Raw genomic sequence first — 20532 nt, 5'->3', positions numbered from 1 at the left:
TTGATGGGATTAAAGAAAAATGAATACCTTGGGATGGAGCTGATTCTGAAGCAGTCTAAAAACTCATGGAAGAGAAGTTATGATTGTCCCCATTTTGTTAAAAGCTGATCTGATATCAGTAGGAATCTTAGAAGGCCCTCATCAGCTGCCTGCCCCAGTCTACCAGAAGATTTGGATGGCACTGAGAAAGGCATTGCTGGAGGCGGTAGAATGGATGGCATTTAGGAGGAGAATGATGCTGAAGACTCGAAGGTCAAAGCCTCCAACACTGTAAAGGGAGTTATATAAGTTGGATATTATTTATTGATTTATTTATTTACATTTGTTTACCAGGAAATTCCAACTGGACACAGGTTCTTTTTCAGCGGAGGCCTGGAAAGAAAAGCTCCACAGAACAATAAATGAGCAGCAGAGTGCATGAAGAACAATTTAATATGTATACAATAGCAAATAATACATACTGCAGCAAACATTAGATATACATACAATACGAAACATAGTAATGAGCAAATATACCAATATCTAGCTAGAGCCTAGCAATTAAGGTAAAATGTATATACATATAGTACTAATCTCAAACAGATACCATTCTAAACTCATATACCTAAATCCTATATACAAATATTGCACTATACTCAAGCATATATAAAGCAGATGCTCCACACAAAGGTGGAACAAGCTAGAAGGGCTAATGGGATGGAAGGGGAAGATAGAGGAGTAAGACAGGAGACTGAGTGAGTATGATATCATGATGAGTATGATATGAAGATGATGTTGATAGTCAGTTATCTTGGCATAGGTCCTGTGACCCACCCAATGCCAGAGGTCTCAGACACCTGGAAAAAATCAGCTCTGAAGCCACAAGTAATGTTAGGTAGACTGGAAAAAGAGCTAATATGGGAGTTGAAGGTTTTGCCCATTCCACCAGTGAGACTGAGGTAGAAGGAAGAACTTCTTTCTTGAGCTGGGACTTTCAGAAAGCCCTCATCATATGATCTCAATCTATCTCAGAAGAACTGAAAAAACCTGAATGAAGGAAAATGTGCTGGGGGAGGCTGAGATGGGATCCCAGACAATTTTCTCTGAGACAACATTTGGCTCAGTAGTCATTTTGGAGATCTCTCTTGGATAACTATTGGGCTCTGATGAAGATTGCTCCAAGAAAGAAGCCTTTATTGTTTTCAAAATGAGCACTGACAGAGCTGGATCAGGTCTGACAGTCTTTGGGTGTATTTATATTTGGATATGATAATTCAAACATCTACTGTTATGGTTAAGTTCAACTTACACAACTGTACTATGTTCTTGATATTGATCACTGCTGCAGCAGCCTTAGCTCTATGGGTAGATAACCATAGATAACTATATTTGGGAGGTGGAAGGAGAAGGGTTGAGGAGCCCCTGGAGAATGGTCCTAGCAAAGCATGAGCTAGACCTAGAGAAGGAATCCAGTGTATAGACTTTTGTAAAAGTATGGACAGAGGACCAGGTAGCAGCTTCTAGAATACTTCTAAAGTCCAACTCTTTCTAAAAAGTCATAGAAGATGCCAAGGTCATTGTAGAGTGGGTCTTGACCCTGCCTGGAAGAGATCGGTTATGGCGAGAATAACAAAAGGTAATAGTCTTAGACAACCATTTGGAAATAGTCTGTTTTGACAATGGTTGACCCTTTTTCTTACATTTACAATAAATGAAAAATTGATCAGATGATCTGAAAGATTTAGTTCTGTCAAGATAGTACATGAGCTGAAAGTATAGAGTATCCTTTCTCCCTCATTTTAGGTTCAGTAAAGAAAATGGGGAGATGGATAGTTTGACTTAAAGTAAACTCAGATATCATTTTAGCTATTAGGATTAGTTCACAAAGAAACCCTGACCTTGTGGAAAATGAAGTAAGATTAACTCATCTTAAGAGCTTGTAACTCAGATAGCCTTCTTGCAGAGGTCAGAGCAATCAATAAAACTGTTTTCATGTTAAGAACCTCAAGTCAGCTAGATTAGCTGGTTCAAATGGAGCAAGTTTCTCTAACACAAAATTAAGATCCCAAGGAGGGGCCAACAGTTTACTCAGAGGCCTCTAATGCAAAACCCCTTTCAAGAACAATTTGATATGTGACTGCCATAAAAAGAGGAGGATCCATGGGTAGAGATGCTGAATTTGCTGATAAAGGAACCATGATATAGGAATAAGAAAAGCCATAGGATAGTAGCTCACACATATATGGTAAAACCAGAAAACAACTAGCCCTGAATGATTGCTGGTTATGTTGTTGGCACCAACTAGAAAACCTTTTCCATTTGCTAATATGTGATTTTCTAGTAACAGGCTTTCTAGTCTCCATTAGTACCTGTTGCATGTACTCAGAAAATGGGTACCTAAAAAGAATTAAGACCCTATCATCCAAGCAGCCAATTGAAGATGATTCATGTGGGGGAGTACCAAACACCCCATTTCCTATGTCAGTAGGTCCAGCCTGTGAGGAACCTTGTGGTAATTGCTCCTGGCCTTTTCCATAAGAAGGGAGAAACATGGTTGCCTGGGCTAGAAGGGAGTCACCACAATGTTCTTAGGAGATTCCTTCTGAATCTTCAAAAGTACCCCGGATATTAGTGGAAATGTATAGAAGAACATTCCTCTCTAAAGAAAAGAAAAGGCATCTGTCTTCCAGGCCTTTTTGCATGGTGTCATGGAACAGAATTTTGCCAGTTAATTGTTCAGAGAGGAGGCAAAGAGGTCTACTTGTGGAACATCCTACAGATGGACCAAATCTTGGAAGACCCCCCCCCAGATCTAGTTTCCATTTATGAGGGTCTGCCCTGATCCTGCTCAGTCTGTCTGCCACACAATTTTGCTCTGATAGAATTTAGGATGCCTTTAGAGTGAGACTGTGCTGTGAAGCCATATTCCAAGCAAACATGGCTAGTCTATAAAGGGGGTTTGACCTGGTTCCCCCTTGATTGTTGATGTACCACATCACTGTGATATTGTCTGTAACCACTTAAGAGGTCCTGGGGACCACAGATGGTGCAGGGAATTGAGTGCTTTGATCAGAGCAAGCATCTCCTTTACATTTATGTTCTTGTGTCTGTCCTTGGTGTCCCACACCCCTGCACTTTTATCTCTCCTGAAACTGCTCCTCAAGCAAAGTCTGAAGTATATGTGGTGACTGACTGCTTTGGAGCTGGGAGGAAGAAGTGAATATCTTGATTTAAGGATATCTGTTGTCTCCACCAATGATTTCTCTTCTCAAAAACCCCAGTACTGGGATCTGAAAAGATAAAGAGTGCTGATGCTGGGAGCAAAAAGATGTCAGATACTACTGTAGCTTTCTCATGTGGAGTCTTACCAAGAGTATCAAGACAATCATAGATGCTATGAGACCCAAAATCAAGAGATATTCCCTCACAGTGACAGAAGTCTAAGTGGAAAAACTTAGAAACAGATTTAAATAAAGATCTATTTTTTTCCTGTTGAAGAAAATCTATTTGAACTGACATCCCAGGAACACAATCCTGTTTGAGGGAGTCAGGAAAGACTTGTGATTGTTCTTTTAGAATCCCAGCTTGTACAAGAGATCTCTCACCAAAGACAGAGATTCCTGACATTCTGTAAAATACTCTGCAAAGATAAGCAGGTCATCTAAATATGGAAAAATGTGGATACCCTGTAGCCTGCAATGAACTGTAACTGGAGCTAGACACTTTGTGTACACTCTTGATATAGTGGATAATCCAAAGGGTAAGACAGAGATAGTTTGATCCAGACACACAAAACCTTAAGAAATATCTGATGTCTGATGAATAGGAATGTGATGATAAGCATCTTTTTTAAGTCTGGTGTTACCAGGAAACTTGAAAGAGGAAGAAGAGGCAAGAGGTTGTGAATTGACATCATTTTGAATTTGTGCACTATCACAAACAGGTTTAGGAAAGAAACATCCAGAACTGGTTGCCAGGCATTTTCTTGCTTTCTCTGGGACTTTTTTTCTAAACAAGAAAAATCTCTATTAAATTATCACTTATGACATAAGCAATCATACACTTAAATAAATGAAAACAAACCATATTGACATAATCCCAGCTGCAAGCATTTAACTCGCAAACCATATTGACATAATCCTAGTTGCAAACATTATACATCACTTATAATCTACCCAATCATTTTCAGTCAAACATTACATAGCTCATTCAAGTCCTGCCTTCTTTTAAACCTCATTCCTCCCCGTATGTATTGTACCCACAATTACCATTTTTCCTATGTAATTTGCTCCTACCCTTTTTAAAGATCCCAATTCCAGTTGTTTTGTCTGTGTTACTATATTCACTACTTCTATCCAGAACTGGTTGCCAGGCATTTTCTTTCTTTCTCTGGGACTTTTTTTCTAAACAAGAAAAATCTCTATTAAATTATCACTTATGACATAAGCAATCATACACTTAAATAAATGAAAACAAACCATATTGACATAATCCCAGCTGCAAGCATTTGACTCACAAACCATATTGACATAATCCTAGTTGCAAACATTATACATCACTTATAATCTACCCAATCATTTTCAGTCAAACATTACATAGCTCATTCAAGTCCTTCCTTCTTTTAAACCTCATTCCTCCCCGTATGTATTGTACCCACATTTACCATTTTTCCTATGTAATTTGCTCCTACCCTTTTTAAAGATCCCAATTCCAGTTGTTTTGTCTGTGTTACTATATTCACTACTTCTAGTAGAGTTGGTTTAGACTGTTTTCCATTTTCTAGTTATTGCTTTTTTGGCAGCCACCATAATTAGGCTCAGCAAGGCCTTACTATGTCTAGGCATTTCCAATTCTGTATCACAGCTCAGAAAAATAATTTCCCTAGTTACATCAATTTGCTCACCCACTATCTGCAACAGAGTAGTCTACAAGGTATCTCTAAAGTCTGCCAACGCATTACACACACAGAAAAGATATGTTCCAAGCTACCTTTTCCTTCCCCATTATATCTCCAACAATTGCTGTCTACCTGAGGAAAATTTCTCTAGAGTCTGCTTGGGGTATAAATTTATCTATATAAACATTTTCAAGCAAAAATCCTAAATCTTCTAGATTGTGTTGCATATTTGGGAGACATACATACATATCCCCCATTGTTTCTTTGTGAATTGCTTATCCATTCTCTCTTTCCAATCCTCTCTAACCTCCTCTGATTGATTCTTATAGTATGCAATATTTTATATGATCTACTAATTATTCCTTTTTTAATGGCAGCTTCCCTTCTAGATTTTACGAAAAACTCTATCAGTGCTGGTATTTTGTTTAGAACCCCATATTTCTTTTTATTTGCTTGTACTCTGAGATCAATCCTTGATAGGGAAGGCAATCTCTAAACTGCAGTTTAAATAAATTATTGGTGTCTTCCCATTCTATTAACATTTCCTCTCTAGTTATTTGCTCCCAATACCTTCTTTCCTTTGCCAGTTTTCTCCAATAAATTCCAGCCCCCTCTTGCCTATTGTCTGTATCCTTAATTGAAGTCATCCCTACTGGCAGAATCTCCATTCTCCATTCCCTTTTTAGCTTAGTTCTTAGAATACTTTCTGCTGTTTTTATGAATATAATATTCTGTATGTATTGTTCCCTTAAAGATCTGCATCCAAAATCCCAGTCTCTCATTGTTTCTTGAGCCCCCCCCCCGTTTCTTCACCATCCCTTTCCACTTTGAATTATAAGTTTCTGCTTGTGCTATGTATAGCAGCCTTAACTGTGTAGCTCTGAAATACCCCTTCAAATTGGGTAATCCTAATCCCCCTTGTTCTCTTGGAAGAATCAGTTTATCCCTCTTGATTCTTGCTGTCCTCACCTGCCAGAAAAAAATCATTCAGCTCTTTATTAATTGTTATCCACAGCTTCTCTTTTGGTTGATAAAAATATGCCTAACCTGTGTATAAGACTAAAGGGACTAACAACTTTTAACTGCTTGTATCTTACTATCCATATCCATATAACAGAGTTTCCAGTTTTTCAGTTTTTGTATTATCTCTTGTTTAGTCTCTTCCCACATATCCTTAGCTGACACATCAGAATCATTTTTAGTCCATACTCCTAAATATTTCATTTTATGATGTCCCCATAAATATGGATATTGCTGAACCAATTCATGTGTGGGTACATTATTTACTGCTGTTGCCTTTGTTTTAGCTTTATTAATTTTGCATCCCATATATTTGAAACTGTCTCAGAATGTTGCACAACACTGTAATGTCCTTTTTTGATTTTGTCAGGTATAAAATAATATCATCTACAAATAGAGCCAGTTTTTCTTGACTACCATACCAATTATGTCCTTGAATTTCTGAGTTCCTTATTTTCCTTGCCAATGGTTCTAAATATAATGCAAATAACAACAATAAATTATCAGAGAGGACTCCAACCTCTTTAATATTCACCTCCAATCCCCCATATATCCTCCTAATCAACCTTATAATTTTATCAGGGAATGCAAATACTTCCATTGCCCTGATCATAAAGTCCCAGCTTATGCTGTCAAATGCTTTATTTGCATAAGTGCCATCAATAACAGTAGTATTTTCTTACTTTCTGCTTCCCTCTGGATCATCAGTGTTCTGTTAATGTTGTCAAATGTTTGCCTCCCCTCCACAAAACTACATTGATCCATATCTATCAATTTTGGCATCACTTTTGCCATTCTTTTAGCCATTATAGACATAAACACTTTATAGTCATGGTTTAGTATTGAAATGAGTCTGTATGAAGCGGGATCTAATGAATCTTTACCCTCTTTAGGTATTACAGCTACCACTACTTTCTTCCAGGATGTTGGTACTTCTCTTCCTCTTAAAATTCTGATAAACAAAACCGTCCTCATATTCATCATTTTTCTCTCCTAGCTTCCAAACTTCCACAGGAATATGATCTATTCTTGGGGGCTTTCATGTAGATTAGTTATACATCACCAGTTTTATCTTGTCTCTTCCTATCCTGTTAGTAATTGAGCCTCATCTACATCTAACCTTGGCATATTTAACTCTTTCATAAGCATTTACGTTTGTACCTTTTCTTGATTTCCATATTTCTCTGCTTGATACAGACAATGATAGAATTTCTAAAATATTTCTAATACCTGTGCAGGCTCTCTTGTTACCTCCATTGTTATAGGCTTCCTAAGCTTGGTGACAGCTCTTTCTACTTTCTGTTGCCTGAGTCACTATGCTAAAAGTTTTTTGTTCTCTAGAGTCATTATCAAAAAACATTTGATTAGTAAAAATCTTTCTAAACTCATGCATATTATCTAGGTAATCCCTTACTTTCTGTTTAGCATTCTGAAGTTTCTCCTCTTCTTGTTCTTTGAGATTCTCTCTATTCTGCTGTACTTTAACATTTGTCAGTTCCTCTAATTCCTGTTACTTCTTAACCATATCTCCCTATCTTTTATTTCCACCCTATTTTTAAACTGAACTTTAATTTTATCATACTCCCTAGCAATATTTTCTGAAGTAATTTTTATCTTCTCTAGTAGCTCCTGAATAATTTCCACTACGCATTCCTTAAATTACTCTCCTTTGAACAGATAGGTTGGAAAGAGCCAGAGTATCATTTTTATTTCATTACCCTGTGTTTTTATTTTAGTTATTATTAGCACATGATCTGAAATAGTTATTGGGTTCATATCAAGACCTTCAATTACATGCACATTCTCATGTGAAATATAAATTCTGTATAGCCTAGCCCAGTTTTTGTATCTTGGGGAATAATAAGTAAATTCACTCCAAACTCCTAGTATTGAATTCACATATTCCATGCCAAATATTTTGATAAATTTCTTCAAACATCTACCCTCCTTTGTTATACTTCCCGTTCTGGGCCCTCCAGACACATCTTCACTAATGCAAATCAAATTCCAGTCCCCACCTATAAATAACATTCCTTGCTGAAAGCTGATTATTTTCCCAGAATTTTCTTAAGTTCCATTACAGCAGTTTTAGGTTGAATATAAATACATGCCCATGTAATCCTTCTCCCTTGCCAGTAGCCCCTTAGTACTGCAAATCTACCATTATTATCTTTTTAATCCTCTTCTATCACTATTGGAGCTCCTCTGCAATTAATATAAGTACTCCTCTTTTTCTTTGTCCCAGGTATTCCACTAATTAACCATCCTGAAAACCTTTTTTTATCAAATTTACATGTCCACTTCTTTCCTAGTGTGTCTCCTGTAGCATAGCTATTTGTACTCTTCATTTTTAGTATAGTTCACTACTTTATTTTTTGTATTTATCTGAGAGACCATTGACATTTAAAAACATTACTGAAAACATCATTGTATTAAAAAGGCATTAGTCACACATTTTATGTATAACAGCTTTTTGTTAAATGTCTAGTTCCAGCTTTTGTGTTGCATGCATACACTGTTTGGCAGGTTGAACTTTTATACATTTGTTTCTTTTTATATCCATTTGAGCCTATGTCACATCTTACAAAGCTTTTTGTTTTAGTGAAAGCCTCAGAAAAAAAAACACACCGCAAAACACCTCACTAAAATCTATTAACTTAATACTAACACACAAAACTATGCACATCTTCAAACACTGAAGTCTTATCCTCCTAATAGGAAACAATGTCCCAAATTGACATACTCTCAGACTTGAGTTTACCTAAAAGAAATGTTATCCATGCTAAGAAGCATGGTGCAGCATGTGCTACTACTAAGTGCTATCTGTCTTTATCTGATCTTTATAGCTCTCCCAGCTGGAAAAATACCTGAATGCTTTCAAAGAACATTATCTCCTAGCAATTTCTCTTTTTTTTCTAGCCAATTTCTGTTTATTAGATTATAGCTATTTTCTCTGCATCAGATTGTAACCAAATTTCTCTTTATCAAATTGTCTCTGTGGAGTCACGAAGACCACATACAGAATTGCTACTAAGCATACATTTATTTGCCAAAAAAGACTCATAATATTCAATATTCTTTTTCATTTACTTGGGTTGTTTTACACTTAGCAAAAGCACAAATCACCCAAAATACGAAGATTTATAAAATGAATAAAGCAGGATGTGCTGAAAACAAGGGTTTTTATAAAAAAAAAACTGAATTTTCAAGCCATTCGGCTCCTCACCCATTTCAGAGTGCATACAATCTTTGGTAGTTGGTTTTAAATTGCTAGTAAAGCTGGACAATGCACTCACCAGCCGCTGCAATTCATCCTTCTGTTGGGAGACCTCAAGTTTCAATTGGTTCAACTCAGAATTCTCCTCGGGTTCGCCCTCCAAAAAATTATTTTGCCCAGTAGTTTCCCCACTCTGCTCTGTCTCGGTCTCCATATCACACAGCACAATATAGGGTGAAAAAAAGTAGCAAAAGCACAAATCATCCAAAATACAAAGACTTATAAAATGAATAAAGCAGGCTGTGTTGAAAACAAGGGTTTGTATTCTTAAAAAAACTGAATTTTCAAGCCATTCAGCTCCTCACCCATTTCGGAGTGCATACAATATTTGGTAGTTGGTTTTAAATTGCTAGTAAAGCTGGAAAATGCACTCACCAGCTGCTGCAATTCACCCTTCAGTTGGGAGACCTCAAGTTTCAATTGGTTCAGCTCAGAATTCTCCTCAGATTCACCCTACAAAAAATTTTTTTGCCCAGTAGTTTCCCCACTCTGCTCCATCTTGGTCTCCATATCACACAGCCCAATATAATTTAAACTTGTTACTAGATCAAGCTAAGGGCCTTACTCCATTCATTCCCCATGGAAGAATGAGAAAAAGCACATTACTTTTTCTTTTGTCATGCTCTTTTAACCAGTCTTTCTTTACATTGCTACATTTATTAAAACTGAACAAGGAGAAAGAGAGAAGAAGGGAGAAAGAAAAATAAAACAGGAGCACCTGCTTACTTTAATATCCCCATTACACTTAAGACAACTGAGAAAACTTTAATTCATAGCATGCAAAAAATTATACATTAGTACTATTAAGAAAAAATGTTGTTTTGCTTACAGTTAACTTTCTCCCTGCTCTTCCCCTCCCCTAAGTATTTTTCCAAACATTAATGACATGAAGTAGGGCATATACTTTAGAGTCTCCTACAAGTCCAACTAATTCCAAAAAAGGTCCAATATTTCCAGATTTTTTGTTCTGTTGTATTTCACAAACATAAGTATTGCTTTGTAATCCAACATTTGTCATTTTCCAAGTTACTGGTTTTATTCCTGTTCATCTCCATCTCCCATATCCTGTCTCTGTTTTATTTCCAACATACTCTTGATTCTTTTAGTCAACTCTTCTGCTACCCTCCTTCCCTCCAGCATTTTCCATTGAAACATTCAAAAGCGTTCACTGGCACAGTGTCTCTTTGGTCTTTATTACCCAAATTGCAAGAAGCAGAAACTCTTTTTGTTTCACAGCTCACTTTTTGTTGGACAAAGTTTTGTATTTCCTCCTTAGCATGTACTTCATCAAAAACGTATTTTACTTCACCAAGAAAGAATATTTTGAAAATAACTGGGTACAGCAGTTTGAATCTCACACCTGCTTCTCAACATTCCTGAATAGTGGAATAAATTTAATCCTCTTCTGCCTGGTGTACGAGTAATCATTCTTCACAAATACTCTGCTGTGTCCCACTTTTAGTACTTTGTCCTACAACAGTTTTGTTAGAATCAACTCATTCTGTTGGTAGGATTGTATATTTGCTATTAAAGGTCTAGGATGCTTTGTTACTTTCTCATAGCTAGGTTTGGAGCATATACATGCTGTGCCCTTTCAGTTAACAACTCCTGCTGTGAAATACCAGTCCAGTTGCTTATTTGTGCTTTAATAAAATTAATACAGTTTGCTCCTTCCAGCTTCTCTGGTACAGCTGAAAATCTCAGGTTTTCCCCTACACGCTCTGTCCTCTAATTATGTTATTTTTTTAAACATCTCTTCTTGAGTAGTCTCATATTCAGCCAGCCTTCTTCATTTTGACCTGATTTTTGCAGTTGTATTACCTCATCTGAATATCTGTTTAAAGCTTCTTCCATTTTGTCCAGCCTTTTGTTGAGTTGATATCCTCCATTAATGTTTTGTTTTATTTTAACCAGGTCTGTGTATAGTTGCCTTATGCTTTCCTCTAGGTTGCTGGAAGTCATGTCTGGAGCGTGCACTGCTTTTTGTTGAACACCTGCAGTACTTTTCCTAGTCAGTATTTTTTCCTCACCGTTTTGTAGATGATTTACTTTTAGGTCCTCTTTCTTTCTTTTTTCTTGGCATCCAGGTAATTTACTTACTATTCAGTTGCAGAACTTTACCCAGAAACACAAAATTCCACTGGCCTTCTCTGCTGATTTCTGTTTTCTCACTAGGAGTGCTAGAATTAAGCCGTTGCTCAGTGTGCAGCCATCTTGGAAGTCAGACTAGGAACATCCCTGAATAAATCCCCTTCCCCACCTAGAAAGGAGGAACTGGTTCTATTACTTCTTGAGACACCATGTGATGAAAAACAGGTGAAAACAAAACAGTCTGATGTGTAGGAGGGTAACTGACCTCCTGAAAAGGAGGAATTTCCTCCCACTGCCATCTGTAACCCTGTTGAATGATTTTCAGAACTCATTTATCTGAAACAATCTGTTGCCAAGGAGAAAAATGTAGGTTCAGACTTTCTGGAAGAACAAGAGGGTCGGGGTAGAAGGGGGTCACAATGTCTCTTGAATAGTTATTCATACTTGTTGGAATGTCCTTGCCTTTGGGAGGTTTGAAATCTGTTTGGAACCTCCTTTCCACTACTTCCAAAACATCTGTTTACCTGAATTCTGTTGAGACTGTTTGTTTATTTATTTATTTATTTAATGTTTGTTTATTTATTTATTTATTTATTATTATTATTATTATTATTATTATTATTATTATTATTATTATTTTGACGAAACTGGATGAAGACAAAGGAAATCCCTTGGGCAATTTGGAAAAGGAGGGCTGAAAAATCTTAGAGATTCCCTGGATCATCCTATCCCTTTCATCACACTTTTTGATCACCTCTGCAGCAGAGGGGCTATATACTAAGTAATTATCTAAGGGAAATTTTAAAATTTCTTTTTAACATCATCTGGAAGGTTCTGAGAATGCATCCAAGCAAACCTCCATAAAACCATACCAGTGGCCATAGTCCTGTAAGAAGTATCATCAGAGTCATACACACACTGCAAGCAATAAATAATGACCTGTGTAATGGAAGAAAGTTATTTAAATTAGATTTTTTCTTCACAAGAAGAAACTTTATATAAAACATTCATCATACTTTCACAATATGTCTGAATAAACTTTAACATATGAGCCTGACAATTTAAAATTTTGAAATTCAAATTTGCAGACATATACACCTTTTCCCCATATATATCAATAATTTCCCATCCTTATTAGAAAGAGTAGGTTTGGAATTAACTAAGTGCTTAGCAGCAGAGGAGTCAAGTAAAGCTATAGCTGCTGGTCAGGTTTGTGAATAGTGTATAAAAATTTAAAGGACTGAAGAATTTCAAAGATCCTATCTGCCTCTTTAGGGACAGGTGGCTGACTATCAGGAAAACTGCATGCAGGGGCGTGGCCAAGGATGAACACAGGATAGCAGCAGATTTCTTCAGCTCCTCCAATTTCACTGCACTGACAGGAAATAATTACTTTAAAAATTAATTTATGAAGTAATTTTCTTTCTAAATATGTTTGGTTTATCTATTTCTTAAATAATATCTAAAAAAGAAAGAAAATTTTAATAATATTCCTGTCAGAAATCACCTTGGAAATTTCCCTGTCAGTTTTTCTGTTTGAAATGAGTTCCAGTAAGACAAATTCTCAAGATTCCAGCATCAAGAAAGAACTTCAGTCTCTGATATCTACAATCCAGCAACTTACTGCTAAGATGGATAAACTGGATACTAAAATTGATACCTTCATAGAAAAAACTACAAAACAAATAGACTTGTTACATATAGACTTGCAACAACAGAAGATCCAGATTACAGGCATAGAAGAGACTGTAAATGACATGGAGAATAGAATCCAAGAAGAGGAAATCAACATTGAGTTTTTGCTGAAATAAAATACACATCTACAAACAATGCTTGATGACCTGGAAAATAGATCTAGGCGCAATAACATTAGGATTTTTGGACTGCCAGAAAATATTGAAGGTAACAATATTACTTCTTTTTTAACTACATGGCTCCCTAAAACTTTAGACTTGCCAGAAGCATTTTCTTTTGGTATCGAAAGAGCCCATAGATCTATAGCTAATACTAACTCTAACAATAAGTATCCTAGATCAGTTATAGTTAGATTTCTATCATCTTTTGATAAAGAGATGGTACTTAAATCTGCTTGGGCTAAAGCTCCTGTTAAAATTAATGAGGCAACTGTGCATTTTGACAATGACTATTCTTCCTTGGTAATAACTAAAAGAAAAGTTTTTCTGCCATTAATAAGGGAGCTTAAGAAAGCACAGTTTAAAACCTACCTTCTGTTTCCTGCCAAGCTAAAAATCTTCCTTCCTGATGGTCCTAAAATTTTTGATGACTTAGACTCTGCATTGCTGTTTATCAAAAAAAATAAGATTTTGGATAAAATAGAGGAAATGGAATGGGCTAGTCCTTCATTAAAGAGATTGGCAACAGAAACTTCATGGAAGACTTCAGAGAAGAAAAAGAGAATAAAAAACAAATGACTTGTTCTATGTTTTTTCTTTTTTTTCTCTCTCTTTTTTTCTTCACTATTAATCTTTTTAAATATAGTTACTGCATTTTCAGAAAGCCACAAATATTCTGAAAAAGATTTAATCAAAGTTATTTTCTGTGTACAAAGAACTGTTTTTGTTTCATAATCAGTCAAAATATCTGAGGAACTAATAACAAGCTATCATTCAATATGTTTCTCTTTCTGACAAAGACAACCAAGGTTAGTAACTTGATACATTTTTTTCTTTTTCTTCTTTTCTTTTATTTTAAATAATGACATTCTATTTAGATTATGCATTGGGTAAGGGGTGGGGGAGGGCAGGGAGAGAAGTGTAATGAAAATATGATAAATGGAATAATAACCTATTTATTCCTTGTAAAAAAGTATATATGTTGTTTAAATGCTATTGCTAATTATACTTCCTTGATTATATTGCTTATACCTGTTTACAAATAATTTGTCATGCTTTAATTAATAATAGTTAGAACTAAATAGTAGTAAATAATATGTTTCATATCCATCTTTATTAATATAAACAGCAAGTAATATTCCACTGTAGATATTTTTTGTAGCTTCCTTTTCATTTTTTTTATCTTTTCTCTTACTCTCTTTTTATTTTCTACTCTCTTTTTTTTTCTCTCTGCTCTCTCTCTCTATTTTCTTTCATATTAGTATATTCATATGCTTTTGATCATACTTATACAGTAAATAATAAGAATTGTATAAAAATTGAATTGGGGCATAAATAATTAGTTCTATTACATATTAATAACTGTGGGCTTAGTTTCACTTTCATAGACGCTGTAATAACTTGTAAAATACTTTGTGAAGGTTTTGCTCTGTTTAGCTTCATTTATATTGCTAAATGAATGTCAGTCACTTGTTTTTAACAAAATTCCTGCCAGAATGTTAAGGGAGACAATTTGGGATGTGGGTTACCTCGTGAATAGTGTCCTCGAGTTGTTTTAAAAGCTTCAACTCTCAGAATTCACGCAGAGAAGCTGAATGCAGTCAATTTGAACTTTGACCCCTGAATTCACACTGAGACATCGCAGATTCAAGAAGAACACTCTACCAGGAAGTAGAACTGCTGCAAATGTGACTCTGCGATGGAAAATAAACTCTATAACATTTAAATGTGAGTTATCTTTTATAACTACTTATTTATTCATGTTATAATTTATAAAATATGAAAGGTATAATGATTTTAAATGATTCAGTATCCCATAGTAAGCAAATATGGTATTTTAGAAGGCATAGAAAGTGAAACATTTATACATGTGTTTTTGAAAGTTTACTTGACTGCAACATATTAATATATGTAAAAAAACTTATGATTTAAACATATACATTGCTATAATTCATTTGATTTATCTGACTGACAAGCATAAATATCTTTATGACTTTATCTTGGAAGAAGTTGTCATGTGACATTTTAAAGCAGCAGTTCAGATATACAAAATACAGATGGCTTTCTTCACAATAATGCAAGTATTTCTGAGAATTTACATAGCTATGCAGTATGATTTATAACAATTTCTATAAATATAATATTTTATTTTATTGGCAATAATAAGTATGAGAAAAAAGCTTTGATACAAGTAATTTAAAGTCTTTTGGAAGCTGTTAACTGCATTTCTATGATAGAAAATAGGTACATCTTAACATATGTAATGTCTGAACCTTATATAGCCTAAGTTATTGATTTTAAATGAACTTCAGAACTTTTTTTTACAAACTTTGAATAAATTAATATTAATATTAATAGATATGCCCTTTTTTTTTTTTTTCTTTCTCTCTCCCTCTCTCACTTCTTTTATTTCTTTCTCTCTTCTTGGTTCCTAATATCAAGTTTATTTGAATGCTATTTGATATAAATGTATTATATTAAATAGATGTACATAGCACTATGAATTGTTTTTAAAAGTTTCTATTTGTTTATATGATGCTGATTTATCAAATGTGTAGCTTTGTCTTACCAGGTAATCTAATTGAAAGTTGTTAATTTAAGTTAATAATAACTTTATTAAATTGATAAGGTGGCAGCTGAGGTACTGCTGCTTAGGGTAGGGGGTTAACTTGAGTAGTATGTACTACTCTAAGTTGGAGTTTTTAACTCCAGGCTGGGTGCAAGGTTTAATCCTTACATTATCTTCTTTTGTTCACTGTTGTATGTATATAGTTCTGACATCCACAATACATTTTGTAAGTTCATTGTCACTACAAATAAATTGAATCTTATACAAAATCCCATAAGAGATTCAATAAATACAGCTATATTTAAAGGTACACCTAAAGGAGGAGGTATAACATTATTTATTATGTTAATTGTTATTTTGATTATAAGTTTTATATGTTTTAAAAATACCAAATGACTTCTCTAAAAGGAATTTCTTTAAACATTAATGGACTGAATAACCCGTGTAAAAGGGCAAGCCTAATAAGATACATTAATTTACATAAGGCCAACTTAGTATTCCTTCAAGAAACACATCTCCTGAAAAAAGATATTGATAAATTAGCCACAAATAAATATACAGTATTGGTTAGTTCAGAGCACACTCAGAAAAAAAGAGGAGTGGCTATTTTATGGAATAAAAGTATGCCCATTCCTAAAACTATTAAGTCTTATCAGGATGATAAAGGAATGTTCTGTATGGTTACAATACAAATTAATGGGAAGACTTATACATTAATCAATGTATATTGGATACCTGGAATTGGTATTAATACAGTGAAATACCATCTTGATAAGATCATATCATTCTCTATAGGAGATATTATTTTGGCAGGTGACTTTAATTGTATCCTACATGAAAATGATACTACTACTATAAGAAAAAGGAAAATTACATCTAATGCAAAACATTTAAAGGATTTTGTTAATTCTTATCATTTAAATGATATTAATAATCAGATAGACTCAAAATCATTACCATACACATTTTTTTCTAACAGATACAAAACTTATTCAAAAATAGATAGAGTCTTTATTTCTAACCAGATGGTAACAGAATTAATTAACTCTAAAATCATTTCATGTCCTATATCTGATCATAATTCAATTGTTTTTGAGTTCATGATAAAAAACACATATAATGTTCAGATCAAAAGGATACCAGCATACTTAACTCAACTAAAAGACTATAAAGAATATATACTTCCAGAAGTACAACATTTTCTAGACATAAATAATAATCCTGAAGTCTCCATTGTTTATGTTTGGGATGCTTTAAAATCATATCTATATGGACAAAGTATCAGATGGTATAATAATAAAAGGAAATCTTGGGATAAGGAATTGTTAGATATTCAAAGTAAATTAGACTCTTATAAACATAATAAATAAAGAAAATATTATGGATAAGAAAGTTATTGAAGAAATAAACAAACTAAATGAGAAATACAAAGAAATTTTAACTCATAAAGTTAAAATAACTTTAGAGAAATATAAGTTTTTGTCTTACTCAATAAGCCCCAAATACTTACATAGACTTAAAAACAAAACAAAAAGGTTGAAGAAGCAAAATCATATCAAAGAAATTTTCTCTCTAAGAAAAAAGAAGAATGTTTCTAGTCTACCAGAAATACTAGATGAATTTAGAAATCACTTTCACAAAATTAATCATAATAACATTAACATGGAACCTAAAGATAAAATAAAGGAATTTATAACTACAAACATGAATAACAAACTTAATAAACAACAGATTAAACTATTGGATGAAAGTATTTCATATACAGAGGTTGTTACACAAATAAACAAGCTTAAATCAAACAAAGCACCAGGTAATGATGGTATTATACCAGAGATATATAAAATTCTTTCTAAAAGTACATACTCATTAATACATAAGGTTTTTATTTTGGCCCAAAATGAGCTAATAACCCCCCCCCCATCTTGGCAATACACATTTATTTCGCCAATTTTAAAACCTAATAAAGACCCAACTAGATGTACTTCATATCGACCCATTTCATTACTTAATGTTGATTATAAAATGTTTATGAGTATTTTTGCTGATAGATTGAAGACAATCATCCCAGGCATTATAGATATAGATCAGACAGGCTTCATTGTAAATAGAAACACTTTTGATAATATAAGAAGGACTCTAACATTAATTGATTTTGCAAATAGGAAAAAGAAAGATTTAACACTTATTAGTCTCGATATAAGTTCAGCATTTGATTCAGTAAGTTGGGACTACTTGTTTACCTTACTGAAATGCACAGACTTCTCAGATGCATTTGTAAATCTAATTGAGCATCTATACAAAGGAGCATTGGCTTATATTAAGATAGGAACATATGTCTCACAAAAAATACCCATTTTTAAATGTACAAAACAAGGGTGTCCACTCTCTCCACTATTATTCACTTTAATAATGGAGCCTTGGGCTAATCTGATCAGAAATAGTACTGATATAGAGGGATTTGAAATAGATGAAAATACAACATCTAAAATTCAACTCTTTGCAGATGATGTTCTAATTACATCAGCAGGATCTAATTCTTCTATGCAGTCTCTATTTGATAAAATGATGAATTTTAAAAGTATTTCTGGTTTAATATTCAATGAAGAAAAACTAAAATACTACCTATATATACACGAAAAAATGTTCTCATTAGTGATTTTACTAAATATGTACCCAATTCAGGTCAGATAACTTATCTAGGTATAATATTAACTAAAGATATTAAATCTATTATACATAATAATTATAATACCTGTCTTCTTAATATACAAAATCTTTTCAATACCTGGAATAATATGTTTTTTACTATGGAAGAGAGACTTACAATTATTAAAATGATAATATTCCCCAAGATATTATACTTAATACAATCAATAATACTCCCACCTACAAAAATAATTATCAAGAAATTAAATGCACTAATGTTAAATTTTCTATGGGCACCTAATAGACCTAGGATTGCATTAAAGAAACATACTAATAGCTGGTCTCAAGGGGGTATTTCTTTTCCAAACTTTAACTTATATACTATCTCTTCTATTATAAAAGTTATTACTTTGTTAATAGATCAGTCATATGTTGCAAAATGGAAAGATTATTGGGAACTAATTAGTATTCACTTCATGAAAATCTCCTTAACACATAAAAATATGATTGTAAATAACTCTATGCTATGGTTACTAAAATAATTTTGTACTTCACCTATTACACCTAAATATATAGTTAGTTATCCATTAAACATTATTATTAGTTATCGTAATTTTATATTCATGCATTCTAAATATAAGGAATGGAATTTTATTATATTCCCTATAATGTATACTCGAGGTATGCTTTTGTCATCCACTTCTGAAAGAACTCATTTAGCTACAGATAATGATCTAAAGTACTGGTATCAGTTGCTATCTGATAATAAAGTTAAAAATCTAGACTTCTTAAAACAAGAATTTGATCTGAGAGAAACTTGTTGGTTAGAAGTTCAGACCTTTAGACAACATCTCATTAATAAAATTGATCTAATGTCTATAACAGTTAAAGAATCTATTCCAACACTGATTGATTACTTGATATTACATTTACAACATAAAGTTTCAGATAAAGGTAAGCTTTCATACATACATAAAATTATCAGACAAGAAACTTTTTACAGTGTAGATACCTACTGGAATTATTTCACTTCCATTAATGGTGACCCACCAAATCAACAAGATAAACAATATATATTGGAATCTGCCTATAAAACTACTTCTTCCATTGTCTGGAGACTTTTTACATGGAAATTTTTACATAGATCCTTTTATACACCTTTGGTGATGAATAAAATAAATAATAAAGATAATCTATGTAATGTAGAAATTAATGCTGACTGGGCTCATATGTTTTATGACTGTATAAAATTGAAAGAATATTGGAAGTCAATCAATGATTTTTTGCAGGCTCTTTTTACAGATAATTTCATTATTTCTAAATCTCTTATATTATTCAACACACCTGTACCTCAAAGTGTTAAAAAGGTTAAGCTTCCCTTGTTATGGTCTATTCTAGCAGTGGCTAGAAAAATAATAACCAGAAATTGGATTTCAGATACACCTCCTTCGTTCAATGAATTTAAAAATGTTATGACTATAGTGTGCCATATGGAATTGATGACAATAAAATCAAGAACTACTAGAAAAACATCTTATTATATTATATGGGATACTTTACAAAACTTGTTAAAAAAAATCTTAACTTCAATAGCATGGTATTTTAGTTTAATTAATTGATCTGATTGTAGTGGATGTCTTTGTAAATATTTTGGTTATTTTGTTGAATGTTATAATCATATCTATTTTAATTACTTGTATAAAATTGTTATGATATTTTTCTTGTATGTTAAAAACAATAAACTTGTTTTAAAAAAAAAGGAAAACTGCATGCAGTAAGCCACATATCCTCTAAAGCAGACAGGACAGGATGAATGGGTGTAGGTTCTGGAAAATCCTTCTGTAAGAAGCCAAAGTATTTTTTCAGGGACTGAGAAAGCTCAGTGTTCTCTCACTGAAAACACTGGAACTTTCTAGCAACAATCTTAGAGAAACAGAAACCTCAACTCTGACAATCAGTAAAAGACAGCTCTTCTCTAAGTCTGAATCAGAAATCTGAGAACAAAACAATGAATCTGTCCCTGCATCTTCTTGTTCAGATTCAGAATCTTGAATCTCTTCAGGAAATGAGGCATCCTTCTTTCTTTTATTGGAAACTACTCTACAAGAAGGATCAATAGCCTGAATCAAAGCATGAGTCAGTCCATGTAAACTACTCTTATCCAAAAAAAGTTGAGGAGGAGTCGATACATGCTTGTTTT

This window comes from Protopterus annectens, chromosome 11.part0, assembly GCF_019279795.1.
Source record: "Protopterus annectens isolate FY-2018-M chromosome 11.part0, PAN1.0, whole genome shotgun sequence".
Lineage (NCBI taxonomy): Eukaryota > Metazoa > Chordata > Ceratodontiformes > Protopteridae > Protopterus > Protopterus annectens.
Note: the sequence above shows the minus strand (reverse complement) of the source record.